This window comes from Vulpes lagopus, chromosome 3 (assembly GCF_018345385.1).
Source record: "Vulpes lagopus strain Blue_001 chromosome 3, ASM1834538v1, whole genome shotgun sequence".
Lineage (NCBI taxonomy): Eukaryota > Metazoa > Chordata > Mammalia > Carnivora > Canidae > Vulpes > Vulpes lagopus.
This window is the reverse complement of record NC_054826.1, coordinates 13,653,261-13,677,984: the sequence shown is the minus strand read 5'-3', so window position 1 is coordinate 13,677,984 and position 24,724 is coordinate 13,653,261. Positions and strand designations below refer to the sequence as shown.

The window sequence follows — 24,724 nt, the reverse complement described above, 5'->3', positions numbered from 1 at the left end:
GTGCCTTTGTTAAGAAAATCTTTGCACCTGAAATGCTCTGCTGAGCCACCCAGGGATCCCCTCCTCATCTACTTAAATTCTGCTCCTTCCACAGCCATCTAGAACCTTCCTCTTCATGAAGCCTTCCAGGCCACCATGAGCCCTTCCTCTTTCTGTGCCCTCATAGCACTTCACTATTCAGTGCAGTCCATGGACCAGCATCTTCTAGGAGCTGTTTAGAAATGCAAAAGCTCAAGCTGCACTCAGACTACCAATGAGAAGCTGTGTTTTATCAAGAAAACCAAGGGAACTGTATACACATTTACGTTTGAGAGATCCTGCTGTCTGCCAGCTGGCTGATCCCCCTTTGACTTCCACTCTGCTTTAGTAGCATTGCTTGCTTTATTGCATTGAATTGTTTGATTTTCAGATGGATTACACCTTATGTAAATATTTTTATAGTTCTACAGCTCTTTCAAAGCAAATTTAGAGTCAATTAACAAATATGGGGATGCCTGAGTGGCTCAGTGGCTTAGCCCAGGGTGTGATCCTAGAGTTCCAAATTGAGTCCCACATCGGGCTCCCTGCATAGAGCCTGCTTCTCCCTCTGCCTGTGTCTCTGCTTCTCTCTGTATATGTCTCTCATGAATAAATAAATAAATAAAATATTTTTTAAAAAAATTAACAAATATAATTTGAACATCTATGTACTGGGAAATAAACCTTAGAACTTAAAATCTGGCACAAATTTTCTCCTGCTAGAAAACACAGAAAGAGGACTCCTCACATAGCATTCAAAGCTATCACTTCAATACAGGAGGCAGAGAGCCACTTTCACCCGCTAGACCATTAGCAGAGATACCTGGACCAGACTAAGGAAAATTCAGTCAGACCTAAGAGTTTGGAGGTGTGAATGCATAAGGGCCCAGTCCCCATCAAAGCTTTGACAAGTAGCACATTGAGCAGCTGTGTTCTGTGGCCTCTGTCTTCCAGATCCATCCTCTCTGAAGTCATGGGAGTTGTGCCTTTCAGAGAAAAGAACACGGACTGACAAAGGAAGACTAATATCCTTTAATGCCTGAGATGAAGCATGAGAAGCTTGGTCATTTGAAAAATACCAAAGACATTCTTGAGGTAATTTAAGCATAAGGAAGAATGATAATGAAGCAGTATGGCTTAGGTAGCAATGTTACGATTAACTTCCCTTTGTGTGTATGTGCTTGTATTTATGCGTTCATGTGTGTATCCATTTTTGTACCTTTGGATGTGGAAATAATTTCAAACATTTAGAAAAGCTGTAAGAATGTCACCTATTGTTAATATATTACTCCCATTTATCAATTATAGACTTCTCTCTCTCACTTCCTTATTCTTTCTCCCTCTCTGTCTGTATTTATATATATTTACACAAATATATAAAATTAATTTTTGAACCATTTGAGAGTCCTACATCAAGCCACTTTACCTCTATATATTTCAGGGTGTATTTTTAGGAGTATGAACATTCTCTTATAAAACCACAGTTACTGTAACATTAAGCTTCCTAATTTCTCTTGGCTTTGTTTCACCATTAAGATGACCACTTCCTACTTGATTAATATTTTTGGTGTTGCTCTCACATTTTGATTGATAAGCAATTTTCAGTGTAATTTACAGTTGTGAAAACACTTCACTATTACACCAGGTTTTTCCTACAAGCTCTTATTATCTCTGCTGTGTTCACCTTCTCCCCTTTATCAGACCACCTCTAATAATTGGGCTACGATAATATAGAACGTAAGGCGGTCACTAAAAATTTTTACTTCATTTGCCCAGTTAAAGTGTTTGATCTGAAATCCATCCCATTATCATTAGAGAAAAATTGGATAATATATCTGAGGAAAAACTCAAGCCATTTTTATTATGGGCTGTATCAGGCTTTTGTCTATGGTTTTAGATTATTGTCTCTTAAGAAACAGAGATAAAAGACAGAACAAAGAATGGAAGGAGTTACACTCTGAAATATGCAGGGAACTGGATTGATTTCATAAATTAAAAGACAAAAACTCAGCTTTTCAAATTATTAAAATAGCACTTCTCATTCTATGTATTATTTTTAAAAATGTAGTTCAACTGAGCCATAAAATGCCCTTCCAAAAGATAAAATGTCTTGATATTCAGAAAGACCATATTGTGCATTTGACCTGTATAGCAGCTCTTTATAAAAATTGGTCTGAAGGGAACTACATGGAGTCCCTTAAGTCCTACTGTCATATTGTATGCCCCACTGGCATCAGTAAACATAAGTGATTTTTACTCTTTTTAATGTGTGTGTATATATCCCTGTGATTCACAAAACAGGTTCTACAAAACAAGTTTTATAAATATATTAAAACTATATTCTGATTGTATTCTCATGCATCTATGGAGACCTAGAACCAGTGAATAATTTGTTCAAACACCCAATTAGCATGTAATGCCTAAATTTACATAAAAGTTAATGGAGTCTCAAATACTCCATTAACTCTCATTAAATATTTACCACCATTCCCCATTAGGCTGCCTATAAAATGATTTTTACTAAATTAAATTAGGCTTATAAAGCTATAATTAAGTTATTAATGTGTTTTTTCAAGACTTAATCTTTGAACTTGTTTTATCTTATATCTCTGCTTGCTTCCTTGGTGATTATATCTCGTCTCATAACTAAATATAATCTGTATCTCCTGTCTCACTAGTCCCTCCTCTCTCTCTTGAATTCCTGAGCCATATATACAATTGTCCATTTGACTCTTCCTGTCTAGTAGGTATCTCCCAAACCTCCAACGCTTGCAGTCTTCCCATCTCAATAAATGAAAACCTTTTTCTCCAGTACCATAGACTAAAATCCTTTGTGCCACCATGGACCCCATTATTTTTCTCACATTCTTCACCAGATCCATCAGAAAATCCTGCCATCTTTACCTTCAAAATATATTCCAAATTTGACCACTTCTTACCACATCACTGATAACACTCTGGACAAGCCACTATCATCTCTCACCTGGATTACTGCAAAAATTACCTTACTTACCTCACTAGTCTTTTCTGGTACCACCACCCCCAATCTTTTCTCCAGAAAGAAGCCAAAGCAATCTCTTCAATACCCAAATCAGGGCTTCCTGTTCAGACCATGATAAAGCAGCTGGTATTGAACCTATCCAACTATAAAACTTGATAAAATATATATATATTAAGAAATTGGACCGAAATCAACACAGTGCTACAAACTTTAAGAGAAGGGACTTACATGAGGTGATTTCTACCTTTTCTTTAACACTTTTCAAAGAGTAGCAGTTTGGTGGGCTGAAGAAACCAAAGTGAGAGTTCAGGAATGCTAAAGTGGCTGGGATTTAAGAGAGGGCCTTGCCAGAAATAAAGGAATCACAGAGAAGGAACCCCCAAGAGATACATGGAAATTCTGGGACTTTAACTGAGTGTTGAGCTACATGTGTGCAAGGAAAGATTCCATGGGGCCTATTGGAGAACAGCTTCTAGGATGCTGAAAGTTGGAGAAAGATTTCCAAAGCCACAGTGTTTGGGAGAAGGTAGATATCTTGTTTAGTTAGAGAAGACAGGTTTTGATGAATACTCTATGTTGACATCACAAAAAGATTATGGGCTATAAGAAATACATTTTAAAATTTCTAGATTAATCACTAAAAGAACAATATCACAAAATATGGACAACTTGATTCTAAAAATTATAAGGACATGCAAAGAACCAAGAATAAGACAACTTTAAAGAAAGATAAAGTTGGAGAATTTACATTATCATATTTTAAGATTTCTTTCAAATCTACAAAAATTAAGAGAATATGGTACTAGTGAAAGCTTAGATAAATAGAGCAATGTTAGACTCTGGAAATAAACTCGTATATATTACCACATGATATACAGCAAAGGCACTATTATAATCTAGTGTGGGAAGAATAATATGTTTAATAAATAGTATTAGAAGAGTAAAGTATCAAAATGGGGACAATATGTATATTCCCAGCCTCAAATCATATATAGAAATTCATTCAAGATGGACCATCAATTTAACTATAACAGATAAACCAAATTTCTAGAAGAAAACATAGGATTTTGCTTCTGTATGAGGCAAAGATTTCCTTAGTGGGACACATAAAGCAGTAACTATTTTTTAAAATGATAAATTGGATTTCATTAAAATAAATAACTTCTGTTCATTAAAATGAATCATTAGGGAGGTAAACAGCAGGCTCCAAACTAGAAAACTATATTTCAACACATGTAGCTAAAAAATATTTTGGATATAAAATATATCAAGAGCTATAAATCAGTAAGAAAAAAACATTAAAACGGACAGAACTTGAACAGCTACTTCATTTCTAGATGGTCAAAAAGTATGTTTAAAAATGCTCAATATTGGGGCACCTGGTTGGCTCAGTGGTTGAGCATCTGCTTTGGCTCAGGTCACGATCCCAGGGTCCTGGGATCAAGTCCTGCATCAGGCTCCCCGTAGGGACTCTGCTTCTCCCTCTGGCTATGTCTCTGCCTCTCTCTGTGTCTCTCATGAATAAATTTTTAAAAATCTTTTTTAAAAATGCTCAATATTATTACCTATCAGGAAAATGCAAGCTAAGACCACTTTGTGGTACCATTACAAACCTACCAGAATGTCTTTTAAAAAGACTGACAGTATCAAGCATTAGCAAGGATGTCTAGTAACTGGAACTCTCTCTCATATATTGTCGATAGAATGTATTTCATAGAATGTATTTGTTCAACCATTTAGCAAAAATTTTTGGCCATATGTATTAAAGCCAAACATATGCCCACCCTATGACTCAGCATGCCTGTTCATACCCAAGATAAACTAGTGCATGTATTCACCAAAAATATATATAAAATGTTCATAACATCTTTATTCCTAATAGCCAAAGCCCCAAAGCAACCCAAATGCCCATCAGTAGGAGAATGGATAAATGATAGTATATTCATCCATACAATGGAATAGTACACCACAATGAAAGAGAGTAAACCACTGATATGTGCAATAACATGAATGAATTTCAAAATATAAAGTTGAGCACAAAAAGCCAGATAAAAAAAATATTGCATAGTTCCCCTTAAATGTGGTTCAAAGGACAAACAAAACTAATCAGTGGTATTAGAAGACAGAAGACTGATTACCTCATTGAAGAAGTGGAACATGGACTGAAAGGAGCAAGGAATCTTTTCAGTTCATGGCAATCTTCCATATCTTAATCCAGGTGTTGGCTGCATGGGTGGATACGTATATAAAATTTTACTGAGCTACACACTTAAGGTTTGTGCACTTGTGTTTAAGTCTACCAATGTGTAAGTTACATCTCAATTTTTTTACTACTTTATAGGGGAAAAAAAGTCCAATCATGTCACTTCTCTGTTTAAACCTTCCAATGGCTGGCTTCCCATCTCACTCTTCAGAAAATCCCAAATCCTTTCTGTTTAATATAGTCTGCCTACACAATCTACCTCCCCACCAGTTCCCATAATGCTTCATCCTGATATTTCTGAAATATATCAGGTGTTCTTCTGGTCTCAGGGTCATTGCCTTTCCCTCAAAGGCTCTTTGTATACTCATTGCTATTAACATAGCATGATTTTATGGAGTATTTATTATTGGGCTCCTACACACCTGACTGTAAGCTCAATGAGGGCAGACATTTGTGTCAGTTTTATCCATCATCATATCCTTAGCATCTAGAAGAGTCTGACATATGATAGGTGCTCAACAAATATTTTGCAATGAATGAATGAATAAACCATCCTCATAACATTTTCACTAAATATTGAACACCTTTTGTGCATGCTTCATATTCTCTCACCCAGTCTCTTATTCCAACCATCCTATAGCATCCAATTCCATACAGACTTTGTCCAGATTGTCCTGTCTTTAATGTGATAGTGACTCATCTTGGACCATGTAAGGCATCTTTCGCTTCTTGCATTCAGGCTTTCTCTAATGCCAAAGTGTAGGAGTCTACTTCCTACATGAGAACAACCCAAAAGAGTGGGACAGCTAATTCCATTGAAAAGATCCTTGATCACTGGGGGAGAAAAGCTAATGGATAAATTCATCCTCCTTTAATCTTCTAAGGCAAAGGTAAGCATTTTTTTTTTTTTTTTGGTAAAGGGCCAGATGGAAAATAATTTAGACTTACAAGCCATACAGTCTCTTTCACAACTACTTGACTCTGCCATCATAACCTGAATACACCATAGGAAATAAAGAAATGAATGATGTAGCTGTGTTCTAATAAAACTTTATTTACATAAATAGCTGCCCAGGCAGATTTTGCCCCAGAAGCCATCATTAGCCAACTCTTACTTAAGGCAACAGTATGAGAGACATTTCAAAAGGCTCATCATAAGTTCCCAACAGGATCAAGTACCTATACTGCTTTTCCTACAATGGTTTTCAAATCAATAATGCATCCCTGTTTTGGCTTTTCCTCCTTCCCTGTTTCACATTCCATCTTTCTTCAGAATCGCTTCCCAAATAAATTACCGACATGCAAGCCTTAGTTTCATGCTGTTTTCAGAGGAGCCCAGGCTATACCATGATTCTTAAAAAGCATGATTGTACTATTTTTTTTAAGATTTTATTTATTTATTCATGAGATACACACAGAGGGAGGCAGAGACATAGGCAGAAGGAGAAGCAGGCTCCACACAGGGAGCCCAATGACGGACCTGATCCCAGGAGCCCAGGATCACACCGTGGGCCAAAAGCAGATGCTAAACCACTGAGCCACCCAGGCATCCCGCATGACTGCCTTCTTACCATAGGTCAAATACCGTTTGGTTCCTGATAGTAAGTATAAACAGTCCTTAATCTCATAATAGGCTATTTTACTGGAAAATATACCATAAGTAAAAATTATATGAACCAAACTGATTTTTCTAAAAACAGTGTAACTAGCTCTTTGGGTTCAAGGACCAGATGCCATTTTTTCTGAAAGTATTTTTAAGCAAACGTTATAGCCGTGGCCAAAATAGTAAACAAAATAGAAAACATTTAATATAACAACTTAGATTATCAAACTGTACAAAATTCTTTCTTATTTTTGTGACTCCTCCCTCAATTTTATTTAACATATTAGAATACCTAATGTGATGAAACTCTGACAGATATTCATGAGGAAATGCCAAACCATTTTTAATGGCAGTTGAGATTTGATCCAGGAATGTTAGGATTCCTGCTTTTGTGCTTTTCTTTTTTTTTTTTTTTCAAGTTTTTTTATGTGGCAACACAGGCTTAAGAATCAGTTGTTCATGAGAGACTCCTAACTCTGGGAAATGAACAAGGGGTAGTGGAAGGGGAGGTGGGGGGGGGATGGGGTGACTGGATGATGGGCACTGATGGGGGCACTTAATGGGATGAGCACTGGCTGTTATACTATATGTTGGCAAATTGAACTCCAAAAAAATATATACAAAAAAAGAATTAGTTGTTAAACGTTTGTTCCAGTGTTTTAAATTTTTTCCTCAAAATTATCTGTCTACTTATCATAACCCTTGACAAGTGGTAATATGCTTATATCTGCCAGATAAAGAGCTGAGAATATGAAATTCACTAGCTCAGATGACTGTAATAAATAGAGAACTGTGACATAAATTCCCAATGTGGCAGCCTGCTGTTGCAAGCTAATGTTAAAAACACCGGTACTTGAAATCTATACATTTGTTAACTGTGGGCAGCCATTCCACAAGATTTGATGTTGTCTACAAAGAGATTTTACAGAGGAGTATTGATGGTATTACTTTTGGAAAAATAGCCAAAAAGCAAGGTCTTCTGGTAGAGAATAACTACATAGGTTCATTTCCACTTACATGGGGAATTGAATCCTTTCCTCAAGTTAAGATGCCAGGTTCAATTTCTGCCTCCTCTATTTCCAAGCTTACTTCACCTCGCTAAACCTCAGGGTTGTTTTTTTTTTTTTTTTTAATCTGAAAGGCAAGAATAAAAATAGCACCAATCTCAAAGAGTGTTGTGAGGATTAAATAATGATTTATGAACAGAATTCTACACAGTTCCTAGCACACAACAAATACTTATTAGTAAATCTTGACTGCCACCGCTGTCATCATCATCATCATCACCATTTCTTTCAAAAGAGTATTTAAACTTTATCTTTTCTGGACCATTTAACACCTTTTATTTTCTTCCATAAGTTTTGCATCCCAAAATTAGAGCAATGTTCCTCAATCCCTTTTAACTCCATTTGTATAAGCATAAAACTGCATGCAGTACACTCCACATTCTGATAGGCTACCATAAATCATTGGAAATCTTAAGTAATGCATTCTTTCTTTTTAATTTTTATTTGGCTTTGGTTTATGCAGCTGATATTATGAAATTATGTTCCCGTTGCCCCATTCCATATTGTATTCCCCATAGGCCTTGCTTCTGGTTTCCTGTCCTCAAGGAGTCCAGTCAGGGTAACAAACAAACAAACCAGTAACCTCGACATAGCTTTTAGAATTTTTCTAGTGGATGTAGTAGAAGAATAAAGGAGAATGCAATCAGGTCAACTTGAAATGGAGAGCAGATGGATGCCCTTCTCTTCTGCCCTCTAAATGCCTTCAACTCCTTATTAAAACATTTTCACTGGTCCATCCTCCCACTTACTTGAAAATTTTCTTTAATTATCATCACTACCCCTGCCTACATCCTCCACCATTATGCCTCCCCATTAAAATTCCCATTAGCTCAAAATATGATGTCAATGATACCTTAAGAGTGAAGAATAGATCAAACTAGTTCACACTAAAAGGAATAAATGACTCCTGCCTCAGTGCACTAGCTCATTCTATTTTCAGCTCTTTATATTGAAATTCCTTCCCCCTTAGTTTGGAAATAAAAGTATAAAGAGAGAATATCAAGAAATGCCAGTGTCGTCCTCCTCCTAGGAGATCTACATGGAAATCTTGAACTAGTTATCCCTAAGGGCTACATTCCCAAAGGTGGAATTTCAGTGTGACTGGCCCATGTGTATGTGTGTTTAGAGTGGTGGGGGAAGTGGGGAGGTTTGCCTGGATGTGAACAATTGCCCCTTACATAGCTCTTTGGAAAGTATGAATTTTTTGCATATTAAGTGGTCTTAGAGTAGGCCCTATCTATGAAGAGAAAATTTCAAATGATACATGTATTGCTGAGGCATATAAATGGTTCTTTGCAAATGTATAAGTATCCTTTTTACAGTAGGTAGCTTATGTAAGAGAGAGACATAATTTAAAATGAAATGTAGGAGTATGGAGTGATTATTAAGTTTCAAGGTAGATTCTTATGCTGTTGGCATCTTTGAGAAATAAAGCTTAATCCAAGATGATTTGAGATGAATCAGAGGGTAAAGAACACTACACAAATACTTCTGCTGTCTAAAGCTAAATTGCTTTTGGGCATTCCTCCATCTGTAAAGAGGCAGGAGACAAGATTAATGTTTGTTTGACATTCTAGCCATTAGGTACAAAGTTTAGTCTTCAGTGAGGAAAGGGAATCACTTGTAGTTTCAAAAAAAAAATGGGAGACAAAAAGCCTTCAGCTAAGGAAGGAAAAGTTTAGACTAGATATTAGGAAAAAGAATGTTCTTATGAACAAGAGCCACGGAGTATTAGAGTAGGTTCCCAAAAGAGGTCAAAGGAGCTCCTGTGCAATAAAGAATGGTTTTATTAAGATGTTATTGGAATATAATAAATGGCTTGAAAAATGCCAGTGGAGGCATTCTGATTCTATAGCTGGATCACTCAGTTGCAAGCTATGTTCAAAGCCATAGGGAAAAACAATAAAGAAGAATAATACTCTACTAATGAAGACAGTAGAGACTCAAGAGTCTCCTCCTTTATACTGATATCCAAAAGGCCTTTCAGAAATACGCTCAGATAAGCATGTCACATCAGAGAGGGAAGAGTCAAAGGTGAGCATGAAGTTCAGAACTTCAGAGACTCAAACCCCTAAAATCTGGGAGCAGAACAATATTTTATAAACACTTCATAGAAGGCAAGAAGTCAGGCATTCTTGTATATACATAATAGGTCAGCTTTTCCAGTGATAGGAAAATCTTCAAGAAAGACATCAGAAATTTACCATCCAAAAGTGATACACTGTGCTCCTGTTTCCAGATCCTGTAATCATATGTCTCATTAAAGTCAACAGAACTCATTAAGAACTGCACTTCTAAAAACCCAAACATAAAATATGAAACTGGGATCTCTTCACCCCAAACCAAAAAACTTAGTTTAAGGGTTTGAGCTTAAAATTTGAGCATAAGAACTTCCTACACATTGGTCAATTGGTTCTTTTTTTTTTTTTTTAATTTTTATTATTTATGATAGTCACAGAGAGAGAGAGAGAGGCAGAGGGAGAAGCAGGCTCCATGCACTGGGAGCCCGATGTGGGATTCGATCCCGGGTCTCCAGGATCGCGCCCTGGGCCAAAGGCAAGCGCCAAACCACTGCGCCACCCAGGGATCCCTGGTCAATTGGTTCTAAAGTGAAATTTACATTTTCAGCCACGTTGGTCAATTGGTTCTAAATTGAAATTTTCATTGTCAGCCAGTTGTATTGACACACCTACTAATTAGATATATTCTTTACTGAGTCAAATTATTATTTTTAATACAGCTTTATAGCTTTTCACGGCCACAAAATGTGAGGATATATGATATCTGTCTGAAATATCTGTCACTTTGTTAATGGGCAGAGATGATTTGGCCCATCTGACTGGCTAGGTTCATGATACTTCATCCCTTACCTCTATATTTCTACCCCATTCTCATTCAAAGAAAGTGAATATCCTTGAGAGGAAAAAAAAAGAATCCTGGAATTTTAATAAATTCCAATGTTCCAGTTAGTATGGCTATATAAGAAATTATCCTAAAATGTAGTGGCTTAACATAATAATAATAATTTCTTCTCACAGTTTTTATAGATCGGAAATTCAGAATATGCTGTTAAGCGATTCTGGCTCAGGGTCTCTTGTGAGGTTGCAGTCATTTGAAGGCTTGACTAGGTCTAGTAGATACATTCAAGGTAGCTCACATAGTTTGCTGGCAAGTTGGTACTGGCCTTTGCCTGGGGCCTCAGTTCCTCTCGATGTGGACATCTTCATAGGGCTGCTTGAGTATCTTCATGGCATTGGAATCTGGCTTTCCCCATAACAGGTGATACAAGAGAGCAAAGCTGAAGCTGCCTGCAATGCCTTTTATGACCTAGCACACTTGCTGTGGGCCCCCAAGATGGACCTGAGATAATGAATAGGTGAAATAAATATATAATAACTGAATAAATCTTTCAAAACCATTACTTTCATATTGAGGACATCCTATATACCAGGTAATTTCCTAAAAGATTGCTCATATTTAATTTTCACAACTACGTAGAGCATTTTGGTGTTTTCCCATTTACCAGATGAGAAAAACTAAAGTTCAGAATCATGAAATTACCTACTTGCTGAGATGTAGTTCAGAGTTAGAACCTGAACCCAGATCCTGAGCCTCTTCCCTTCTTAAAGCCTGGAAAGGAGAAGAAGGCACAGTTATCATCTAAAGAGTATCCTTAATTATCAAAGGCAACAAATGCAGTGTAAAGACTACTTCCCAGTCATTTACCTTGTGAGTTCTTAGAGTAAATACTATTTAGTCCAGTCAAGTTTTGATTGTCTACTCATATCAATAGTGTTAAAGATAACATTCCTAAATAATGTATTGGTTATATTTTTTGAAAATATAAATGTATTTAAAAAAATGTAAGGCATTGGGGCACCTGGGTGGCTCAGTCAGTTAAGCGCCTGCCTTTGGCTCAGGTCATGATCTCAGGGTTCTGGGATTGAGCCCTGCATTGGGCTCTCTGCTCAGCAGACAGTCTGCCTCTCCTTCTACCCCTTCCCCCCACCCCTTACTTGTGCTTGCACACTTTCCCTCTCTCTCCCTCCCACTCTGACTCTCTCTCTCTCTCTCAAATAAATAAATAAATAAATAAATAAATAAATAAATAAATAATCAATTAAATCCTTTTTAAAATGTAAGCTATTAAAATATACAATAGCATTCTCATCCAATGTGATCAGTTAGGATAGTTGACTGGTTAATTAAAAATCAACTTAGTACAGATACTCATTTAACATTATATTTACTTACCTAAAACATTTATTTTAACTAAAGTATAATGAATGTTTATTTACAAATCTTTTCATGTATGTTGAAAGCCTTTTTTAAAGTAGGAGTTGCTACATACTAGTAATGAACAATCCAAAAAGGAAATTAACAGTAAAGCTGAAAAAATAAAAACAAAAAGGAAACTAAGAAAAAAATCCAGTTACTATAACATCAAAAAAGAATAAAATATTTAGGAATAAATGTAACTAGGAAGATGCAAGATTTGCACACTGAAAACTATAAAGAAATTTAAGACTTACATAAATAGAAAAATACTTCATGTTCATGGACTGGAAGACTTATTGCTACGATGGCAATACTCACCAAAGCAATTTGAAGATTCAACACATAAAAATCCCAATGGCGCTTTTTTTTTTTTCTCAGAAATGGGAAGGTTGATCCTAAAATTTATATGCAATTGTCAGTAGCCAAAAACATCTTTAAAAACATTAACAAAGTTGGGAGACTCACACTTAAAAAAAAAAAGATTTTATTTATTTATTCATGAGAGACACACAGAGAGAGAGAGAGAGAGAGGCAGAGACACAGGCAGAGGGAGAAGCGGGCTCCATGCAGGGAGCCTGATGTGGGACTCCAGGATCAGGTTCTGGGCTGAAGGTAGTGCTAAACTGCTGAGCTACCCAGGCTGCCCAGAAGACTCACACTTTCCAATTTCAAAACTAACTACAAAGCTACAATAAACAGGGTAGTACTAGCATACAGCTAGCTAGATCCATAAATCATTGGAATAGAATTTTGAGTCCAGAAAAAAACTTAAACCTCTATAGTCATTTGATTTTCAGTAAGAGTGCCAAGACTGCTCAATGGGGGGAAGAATATTCTCTTCAGCAAATGGTGCTGAGGCAACTGGATATCTGCGTGCCAAAGGAATGAAGCTGAACCCATACCTCAAACCATATGCAAGCATTGTTAAGGACTGAATGTGTCCTCACAAAATCCACATGTTGATGATCTAACCCCAGTGTGATGGTATTTGGTGATGGAGTCTTTGGGAGGTAAGTTAAGTTTGGATGAGGTCATAAGGGTGGGGCCTTCATGATGGCATTAGCGCCTTTATAAGAAAAGATACCCAAGAACTCCCTCTTACTGTCTCTGCCATATGGCAGCTGGTGGTCACACTTAGGATACAATGAGAATGCAACTATCTGCAAGTCAGAAAAAAGGAACTACAGCTTGATCTTGGACTTCCTAGCCTCCAGAACTGTGAGAAATTTCTAAAGTCATTTATTCTATAGTACTTTCTACAGAAGAACTAATAGGATCAGGTTTAGAGTTTTAGAGATAAATTTCACTAAAGTAGTGTGGAATTACTTTCTATGATTCAGATATAGAAAGACATATTTTGTAGCTGGAGAGAAGCAAAGGGATGGTTTGATGAGTCAACTTACCCAGGCTCCGTAGAGAACACTTGGTGCTTAATAGACTTCAGGGAGTTTTCTGAGTTATTTGGAAAGAGAGATTTTCTGTGATTTATGAAGAGAAGATCTAAGATGTCCTTTAGTGGCCTCAGCAGTTTCAACTTCAGAGATGCTGCATCCAGGGGCCACAGTCCTCTCAGGATTTTAACCAGCCAAAACTATTGAAATTTCCTAGGTATTCTTTCCCTCAGTTGGGAATTAGCAAGACTCTTTCTTCCTTATTGGAAAAGAGAAAGAAATACTCTGTGGTATTCTCAAAGGGAAAGCTATATGGCAAAAGGGGGGTTTGGAATAGGATTATCACTTGACATTCAAAGCTTTCCGCTAAGAATTTGTAACTATGTGCATATTACATCTACCAGGCCCAAATATCTGCTGGTGTAATATACTTAATATTTTATTGTGAATTATTTATCTTCTCCCACTTCTAGGAACATGAAGCAAAGCAAAACTTTATGTGCCCCCACCCCCTTTCAATCATATTGACTGGAGAGATATCAAGGCTGAACTTTGAAATACATTCAATCTAGATTCATGCAAGTTTTATAATTGTCATGGCCTGAGAGATCATCCTTTCTCCTTTTATAAATGAGAAAACTGAAAACTAAAATGTTGAGGATCACACAACATAATAGTTCTAACAGAACTTGAACTGGAACCTAATTTTCTTGCTTTTCCACTACTATAGTTTTTTTTTTCCTCCCAATTTTTGTATTATTTTAAAAGTGAGAAGAAACATCACCAAATTTCAAATTCAAGATCCATGGATGAGCTTAAAACGTCCATGAACTTCCAGAAATTATAAGTAAAATGTTGTATATGTGCATTTTTTCTGAAAAAAATTATCAAAGGGCTTCCATAATCCCCAAAAAGGTTAAAAAATGCTGCAATATACTTATGTTGTAGGGGGAAATGATCTTGTATCAACAAATGATCGTTTTTCTTTTCTCTTCCCATCACTTCTTTTGATGTAACTTTTTACTTAAATTATTTTTCTTCATTGGAGTCCAAGAATTAAAATATAAATTGGACTATATACTTGGCCACATTTAGCATCCAAAATTCAGACAACTTTTAATAGTTTGGGGAAAATATTTCTATGCTCATATAAAACACAGGGAGGGGGTACCTGGGTGGCTCAGTTGGTTAAGCAACTGCACTCAGCTCAAATCATGATTCCAGGTTCCTGGGATCATTGGGCTCTCTGCCTCTCTGCTCAGTAGGATACCTGTTTCTCCTTCTCCCTGTCACTTCCCCTGCTTGTGCTCTCTCTTTATATCAAATAATTTTTAAAAAAAAAAAAGTTAGAAACACACATAAGAAGGGTATCATAGACCTCAGGGGAAAATAGGAAATAATATTACTTTCTTGATCCCATCATATAGGGCTTTTGTATTAACAGTGATTCTAGTCTATGAGAAGCAGATGTTATTTAACTTGTTCATTAATGTCCAAGCTGTAAGTGACTACTAAACAGCCAGAAGTTTATCACTTCATATGCAGAAGGAGAAATTTTTTAGCCATCTTCTCAAGTAAGAGAGACCCCCTAAATTATATTCAAGAAGAAGTGTGGTCTTATGCAAAAACCACTAGCATTGGATTTGAAAACCTGGTCCAACCTCAGCTCTGCCACTTACTGGCTATATAACTTTAGACTTGTTACTTAAAATTTCTGAGTTTCCATTTTCTCACAGTAAATAAGTATAAAAGTACTTTTTGGGTTGCTGATACATGGTGTTATTTTGATGATCAACGTGCCTGTTATAGTTTGGATTGTATGCCTCAAAATTTATGTTGAAACATTATTCCTACTACTTCAAAATGAGACTGTCTTTAGAAATAGAGTCTTTAAAAAGGTTATTAAGTTAAAATGAGGTGATTAGGGTGAGCCCTGATCCAATCTGACTGGTATTCATAAGAAGAGGAAACTTGAACATTGTGCAAAACATTGTGCAAAAACTACCAGAAATACATGCACATAGGGGAAAGACTAAATGGGGACACAGTAAGAAGGCAACTATCTGTATAACCCAAAGAGAGAAAGTAGGAAAAACCAAACCTGGCAATACCTTGATCTTGGACTCCCAAGAACTGTGAGAAAATTAATTTCTCAATACAATGCCAAAGCCCTCTATTAATATTATTAGTTACTAGAGATGTATAAGAAATTTCTTTTGAGAGTAGGGCAGATTTTATCTACATTTGGAAAATGGTTTCAAGCTTTTGAGATCACTCTTTTTCCCCTCTCAACTGATTCTTTCCAACTTCCAGAAAGTAATTTGTTTCTAACCATCTAAAGCCTGAAACCCAGTTAAATATCAAAATTGAAAGATATTTTTTAATCATTCTAAGTCTTTATTTTACAGAAGAGAAAGGAGTCTCAAATTCACACAAATAGCCATTTCTGTAAAGAGAGAACTGGAGGATAACCAAATACCTTTGTCATAGAGATATTGTGAAGAAAAACTTGGGTAATGCCCTAGAGCATTTAGCACACTGCCTAGTAGCAAGTGCTTAATATAATATAGCTCCTTATCATTGAGAAAGGCCAAGTACATTGGTCTAGTCTGGATCACATTGCTAAACTAAATGTTGGTAATTCCAGATTTCCAGGGCCTTTGGGTACTGAAACTCTTAGATTTCCCCCAAATCCAAGCCCAGTAAATTTTTTCTGATAGTGACAAACTTGATCTGATTTAGAGTAAATTTGTTAGGACCCTGATGAGTTCTTCAATGGGAATTTGTCAATGAAAATCACAAAAAAACCTTAGAGAACTGAAGGAGCAGACCTGCTCATAAATCTTTCACTGGTCTTTGGATTCAGTCAAAGCCACACTAAGCTACAAGTTAACAATCCACCCCAGGCCCTTTTCCCCTGGAATAAAAGTGGATACACAAAAGGCAGTCCAGTGAAGGCTAGCTGGCCCACAAGCTTATTTGATGGGACCATCACCAAGGGTAACAATCAATAGCCTGAATTTGAAGTGAACCAGTTCTCCCAGGCCATCATCCTCCAAACTCTGATCTTTAAAAAACAAACAAAAAAAAAAGGTTCTGGGTTTACCTTTGACCCTTGTCCTTGGCTATCTACATGGATTCTCTATAGCTGTGCTGAATCATTCCTTTCTTTTTTATCTTTACTTTCCCAGCATTTCCTTTGCTAAATAACAGGCAGATGCCCAGACCCAAACCTTTCCCAATTTTTGGCTTGGATTTCAATGGAATACTCTTTTATATGAAGTTTTGAAGGCTATAGAAAGATTGTATTAGGGACAGTTACCTGCCAGCTATTAACCATTGCTTCTGGTCTGACCTGAATTCACAGAGGGCATGGTCACCCGACAACTTAATCAATGAGCCTCTTTGGCTTTAGAGTGGCAGGGGCCAAGAGCTCCATCAAAGAAGCCTATGTGCTTTCAGCAACTCAGAAGATTCCAGTTGTTTTCAGCAGGCCTGAGAGGTTAAAATAAACAAATATGAAAATGCCAGATTGCCCTCTCATTTCTTCTCATACCTGCTGCCAACCAGGGCCAGTGCTGGACAGGCTGCCCCCAAAGAGACTGTGGTGGTGCCTATGAGGCCAAGACATGTGACCAGAGCTGTCACTGCACTAAGTGCCTGCCTTTCTCTCCTCACCCCACTCTCCATTTCTAAAAATGCATGAAATACCCATTTCTGTATAATTACTAAGTGCATAAAAGGCCCTCCAATCCCTCTCTCCTGGCACAGATTTCACCCCGTCGAGTTGGCAACCTTCGACTACATGGACACTTTCAGCAGTGTTTGAACACAAAGCTTTGTGCAAAAAAAAAAAGCTCAGCGATTGTGTTTGCAACTACAATTGATTAGGATTTTCCTGTCCCATAGCAGTGCAGCCTAGGACGTGAGTGAGATCTCCATGATGGCATTACAGAGCAAGTACACATCCTCTCTGTATGCCCTCGGCCTTTACACCTTCACAGTTCTTTTTTAAAAGCTCATAAACATGTTTGGCTGCCAGACAGCTCACAAAAAAAGGCCGCTCACTGACTGATTGTTCAAGCTGAGGGTCCTACATTTAAGGCAGCTTCTGCCTAGCAGTTTCAGTTGTATAGACGTTCTGAATTAGAATGGAACTGAAAGAATTTTTAACTGTTTACTGGTTAAGGTGTTAAATGCTATCGTTCAGTCTTTTAACTCAAGAGCACTGTGTGTCCCTCTTGTCTATGGTAAGAAGAAAAATTGTATAAAATATTTGCAAGTGTCTGTCTGCCTTGTGCATTGATATTGAGTCTGTTATGCATATGAACTGGGTTTCTTATGTGAATGCACACATACATACCCATGAAAGTAGGAGGCAGTTAAAGCAGAATTTCTCCATAATTTAAGAAAAATATTGCAATTCAGTCTCTGCTGGTAATCCTCTCAAAAGTCATCAGTGATTTCCTAATTGCCAAATCCAGTGGCCACATCTCAATCCTCATTCTCCTCGATGTTCTGGTATCATTTGATACCATTGATCATTGCTCGTCTTTCTTGAAACTCTTTTTCGCAAGGGCATACAAAACCCTGCATCACCATGATTCTTTCTGATCTCTCTGACCACTCTTTCCCAGGTCCTCATTCTCTTTTGCTCACAAAACAGCAGAATTCCCCCCACCCCCATAGTCATGTCCTCATCTGTCTTCTCTTCTTTTTCTAGTCTCTCTTGAGGAACTCTATTCCCTCCCAAGGTTGTAAATGTTGCCCTGATATGAATGATTCCCAAGTATATATCTCTGGCCCTGCCTCTGCTCTCAAATTTTATTACTTTCTCACCTCAACCTATATATCATGCTGGTATCTTAAATTCAGCAGCTGCAAAATAGAATTTGTGTTTATCCACCCAACTCTCCTAATCCTAGCTTCCTTCTCCTGCTCTTGCATTCTTTCCCTATTTGATTTGGGTCACCAGCATCTGTGTGACCACCCAAGCTTAAAACCCCAGAATCATCCTCAATTCTCTCTCCCATTCTCCCTTCATAAAGAACAGTTAATGAATCTAACTGGTGCCTTAAATTTCTTGTGTAATTTTTTTCTTCTCCATTCACTCTGCCACTACACTGATCACGCTTTTATTTTCACCAAGAGTATTACTAGACTCTCAGAATTTTATGGCTCTCTTCCAATTATCTTCCATTTCATCCTATGCATGACACTGAGATTATCTCACAACACAGTATTTATTATATTACTCCTCACCCCCAAAATCAATGGCCCCACTGCCAATACAATAAAATCTGAAACTCTTTATCCTCAAATTAAGATCACTCCAGGATCTGGCCACTGGCCATCCTATATTCAGCCAAATGGAATTTCCAATATTTCCTATAAATATTTTCCATTAGCATTTATGTCTTTGTTCATGCTGTTTCAACTGTCTGAAATACCTCATTCATCTTTCTCTACCAGTTTGTGCTGTCTTCTGCAATTCAATCCAACTTAATTCCATAAATATTTATTGAGTGCTGAATATGGTAATGGAACTCACTGCTCTCTAACCTGATGTCAGTAAACATCCTCATTCATTTTTGAGAGTTCTCATTCTTTGACTGGATGCACTGCCCATACAGAGGACAGCCACTGTAGATAAATTCTCTCCTTCACTTAATACACAATGAGCATCTACTTTAAGCACCATGCTAGATCCTAGGCATACAGTGGTAAATAAACCCAATATTTTCTTGTGCTCATAGGACTTAAAATATTTGTCCTTAAACATATAGTCTGTTTTTCCATCAAAGTCCTATTGGCAGAAACTGAGTATGATTATTGAAAGGGAGTTATTATTCAGTAGATGCTTAATTTTTGCAATTTATAACAAATATTCCTGGTGACTCTCAGGTGGAAGTGATAGTTGTCCCAGCCTTCTCCACTTCCTTTCAAAACCTTTCTCTTACTCCTAGCAGCTGGCTCTTAAAGAACCAGAGTGCCTAATCCTCAGGACAAGAATAGATAAGGCCAACTTCTTGGGTATCACACATGCAGTCACACAGGGACCTGTGCTTAGATGGGCCCTGTCCTTGGTTTAATGCTCTGCTGTTATCATCTTGAAATTCTCAATAATTTTTAACAAAGAACCCCACCAATTACATAATCTGTTCTGAAAACGGAGTTGGGGGATAGCAGCCACTATAACTTTAATGTCAACACCATCAGTTTGCCAATAGGCTCCTCTTCAGTATGTCATTACTCCTGCTCAAATGCAGAAAATAGCAGGGACATAGTTTGAAAGATATCTTTATATTTGAAGTTATTTATACTCTGTTGTGCCTAACAGTGCTATGTATTAAGATCCAATAGAAATAACAATGGCTCTAAGATAATAATGTCATGTTTGTTCACCTAACCTACTGCCATCTTTAGGTTCAGTATGGCAATGGTTCTTAAAGGGTGAGACCCCATCAGCAGCATGAGAATCACCTGGAAATTTCTTAGAAATGCAGATGATTGGACCCCACCCCAAACTTACTGAATCAGACATTCTAAAGGCAGGATCCTGTTATCTGTGTTTTAACAAGCCCTCTCGATGATTCTGGTATATGCTGAAAATTGGCAACCACAAGGTTGTGGCACTGACAGCCTGTTGAGAACACAGTCTGTCTCCTACTGTTTCTCAGTCAGGTGGGGATTATTTATTATAGACCTGCTGAAGGACAACTGGGAGATATTTTAGCTTAGAAAACTTTGTTTTAGGGGCACCTGGATGGCTCAGTTGGTGGGGCATCTGACTCTTGGTTTCAGCTCAGGTCATGAGATCTCATGATCTCATGATCTCAATCTCTCTTGAGATTGAGCCCCCAGTCTGACTCCACAATCAGAGGGCATTCCGCTTGAAGATTCTCTCCCTTTGCCCCTCCCCCCCAAGCCATGCACATGCTCTCTTTCAAAATAAATAGATAAAGATTTTTAAAAAAAGAAATAAATAAAAGAAAACCTTTGAATGAGTTTGTATGAATAAAGGGGAAACAGCAAAACATTTTTCTTTTGGCAACAGATTTGTTTATCCTGCTCCTTTAAAGTCAGAACCAATAAAATAGAACGGTTTGACTTGACATCTGAGTGAAAAAGAGAAAACTTCTTTTAATTGTTCTCTCAAACAGACACATTTTGGAGACAACACCATAGAGTCTTATTGCTGAAGATTGATCTTAGATGAGAAAATTAGGGCCCAGAGAAATGAATTAACTTTCCAGAGATCACTCAGTTTTCATTTAGGCATTCACTAAAAGAAAAAGGTTTATGAAGGTAAAAGTCAGAATCTTTTGCTGATCATTTGATGCCCTTCATGCCTGGACACTTAGAAGCAGCCACCCTATCCAGAATCTCTATGAATTGCATTGCCATTGAGCATTCATTTCCATTCTGTTGCTTTTAGATAGTTTGATTTCAGAACACATACTATTTTTTAAAAGACAGCCTTCATGTTCTCTACTTTTTTTTTATAAATTTATTTTTTATTGGTGTTCAATTTGCCAACATACAGAATAACACCCAGTGCTCATCCCATCAAGTGCCCACTTCAGTGCCCATCATCCAGTCACCCCCCCACCCCCCGCCCACCTACCCTTCCACCACCCCTAGTTCTTTTCCCAGAGTTAGGAGTCTTTCATGTTCTGTCTCCCTTTCTGATATTTCCCACTCATTTTTTCTCCTTTCTCCTTTATTCCCTTTCACTATTTTTTATATTCCCCAAATGAATGAGACCATATAATGTTTGTCCTTCTCTGATTGGCTTATTTCACTCAGCATAATACCCTCCAGTTCCATCCACGTCGCATGTTCTCTACTTCTGAATGCTCAGTTTTTCCTTTGAAGTTTGACATCTCACCTAAGGAAGACAAGGCAGTAGCCAGGCTATGTAGTTGTCTGACTCTCACCCTTTGGGAGGAAGGTGAGCTCTGCTTGTAGGTGGCCATGCTCAGCTCCAAGCTGCTTTTCTCCACACCTGGTTCTCGTTTGTAACACCGAAAGCATTTCATGCTTATTAAGCATCATCTGGTCCCAATTTTTAAACCACAAGTTTGGCTTGGTTTGTTTTTAATAAGCAGTTACAACAGAGTCCACCTTTTCAGTGTGATGATGTCTCTTAAACCCAGTTATTGGCATCTTAGAGATTTAGATTAATATGGTTGTTATAGGAGGTTAAAAATATGAAAGACACAAATCCTGAAATTTTACTTTATCCCGCCTAGATATGATGCAGATTTATTTTCAAGACATATATTTGAAGGAAAGGATGATCAAGTTTAAAGAGAATTGTGTAATGGTATTTATTTTTGCATGGTAGTCCACATCTCCATTTTTATTCCCCAATTTTGAATTTTAAGAATTCCTAGATTTTATGCAGAAGTACTTTGGTGAGATAAAGTCAATAGAATTCTTCATCATTGCTCAATTTCTAAGTATTTTGCAATTAGTATCAGTTTTTTGACAGTCAGTGCTTCTTTATGTAGTACTTTGTCACTGCACTGCCAACATAAGAAAGCAGTTACAACATTCATCTTCTTTTAAGAAGAGCTAGGAGTCTGTTTTTTCCAAGCTAAATATGATCATAAGATTTTTAAAAGGATATATAACTGATAGTTAAACATTAACAGAGTTTTCCAGATTTCTTTATAATGTATTTTTAAGTGCCCATTGCCTGGTATTAAACATTAATAACCATTCAGGTACTGAGCAGGGAATTTTTAAATCTAGCATGCAAAATTGCTTGATGTTAAAAAAAATTGCTTGATGTTGGGTTAGTGTCATAGGCTTACACCAGCATAGTGCAAGTTTGAAGCTATCTCAATTCTCTTCCCTTAAATCAGAAGTCTCACTGGATTGATGGGAATGTTTCCTTCTTTCTTCTAAAATAAGTGTAATGGATATTTTCAATTTCTACCTCAGGAGAAACAGTCTTCATACGAATGACCAATAACCAAGTCTAAATCATCTTCCTGTGTGATTTTAAATATTTAGTCCTCTCCACTACTATTTCCAAAAACCTCTAAAACATGTTTCACAAATCTGTTTTACCATAGCCTTTACTCTACATTATTCAGATTTAATTGTCCAGTATCATCAGCTCTAAGCTATAACAGATGAAGTTCTTTTCTGTCTCTTCACCACTGTATCCTCAATGCCTAGAACAGTGTCTGACGTATGATAGATACCATATTAATCTCTTGGGTAATTTTTTAAACTTTCTTTTTTTTTAAGGATTTATTTATTTTTTTATTCATGAGAAACACACACACACACACAGAGAGAGAGAGAGAGAGAGAGAGAGGCAGAGACACAGGCAGAGGGAGAAGCAGGCTCCATGCAAGGAGCCTGATGTGGGACTCGATCCCGGGTCTCCAGGATCACACCCTGGACTGCAGGCGGCGCTAAACCGCTGCGCCACCCGGGGCTGCCCTCTCTTGGGTAATTGACTGAAGAGTGACTGAATGAATGAATGCATTGGACATATATTGTTTTATTCTCAAAATTCAAAATTTAGCTTTTACATGAGAATTAGAGAAACGTAGGTAAATCACAGGAATAGTAATCTAAATTTCCTTATTATTCCTAGGGACTGTCTCTAAATTAATATTACTATTCAGTAATGATATATCAATTGAATATATTAATTGGATTAGAGGGTCCAGTATCATTGCAGTGACTCCTACAACTAGGAGACCTTTTTTCATTCAGTGTTTATGAATTGCTATATGGTATTTTGCCCACAGCTGATCTCTTAACATATTTTCTCATAAGATAAGTAAAAATTGTATTTTCCCCTCCCAATGAGTTGTGCAAATCAGTGAAAGGATGTAAGAACTATAAAAATGTTTAATAGAACATTTTTGTTCCCTTTAGAAGTGTGAAGTCATAACTAAAAGAAATCACAAAAGAAATTACTTTTTTACATCCGTTCATATTTTTGTAATTCAAATTTCTGGATTAACAAATCAAAAAGACCAAAGAACGATTATTGCTATCAATGATCACCCTTTGTGGTGGACTTTTTTTTTTTAAGATTTTATTTATTTATTCATGAGAGACAGGCAGAGGGAGAAGCAGGCACCATGCAAGGAGCCGGATGCAGGCCTCGATCCTGAGTGTCCAGGATCACGCCCTGGGCCGAAGGTGGCACTAAACCGCTGAGCCACCAAGACTGCCCTGTGGTAGACTCTTCTATAAGTGCTGTCAAAATTACCCTACAGTATAAAGTTAAACTCTTGACTCTTAGAATAAAATGTTTCTGCTACTATCTCCTTACACCTTCAGCCATTGGCATTCAAGGCATTTCTTATTTCTGGTGAATATAAATATTTTCAAAACTACTTTTTCTATCAATAGTTACCATAACTCTGAGGGTGATTTTATTCCCAATGAGAAGTGGAATTGCCTCTCTTTGGGAAGGATTCAGATTCTAGATGTTAGCTCTTCTAAATTCTGCTATCTTCTACATATACTATATCTTTCAGGAAAATCCTAATCTTTATGAATCTCACATGTCAATGGCCCAAATAAAAGCAATATTGAGTCAGCCCACAATACACAAGGATCTTTATTTAACCTAGAAAGAATCAGAGTTTTAACAAAGCACTAAGAAGATATTTTACAATATTTTCTCAAATAATACGATGGCTTCCTATATTCCAACTTGCAGACTCAACTTTTTTTTTTTAACTGACCCTTCTTGCTGTCTTACATTCTTTTTTTTTACATTTCTTTTGTTTATATTCTTTATTCTGTCCTTTCCCAGCACATAAACAGAATGCTTAATTTTTTCTTTATTTCTGTATTTACTTAAGTTTTTATTTAAATTCCAGTTAGTTAAGGGGCACCTGGGTAGCTCAATCTGTTGAGCATCCAACTCTTGCTTTTGGCTTGGGTCATGATCTTGAGCTCATGGAATTAAGTCCCAAGTCAGGCTCCATGTTCAGTGGGGAGTTGGCTTGGGACTCTCCCTCTGCCCCTCCCCCCACTCACACTTGCTCACTCTCTTTCTCTAAAATAAATAAATCTTTTAAAAATAAATGAATTCTACTTAGTTAGCATACAGTGTAATATTACTTTCAGATGTACAATATAGTGATTCAACATTTCCATACCACACCCAGTGCTCAT

At 37.1% G+C, this 24,724-nt stretch overlaps 1 long non-coding RNA gene across 1 annotated transcript in view; it reads left to right on the top strand.

Annotated features, from left to right (window-relative positions):
* Positions 1-24,724, top strand: part of LOC121487200 — a 148,023-nt gene that overhangs the window by 50,639 nt on the left and 72,660 nt on the right. The window contains exon 2 of the long non-coding RNA XR_005986790.1: positions 973-1,113. This is a non-coding gene — a long non-coding RNA (uncharacterized LOC121487200). The remainder of the gene's footprint in view (positions 1-972; positions 1,114-24,724) is intronic.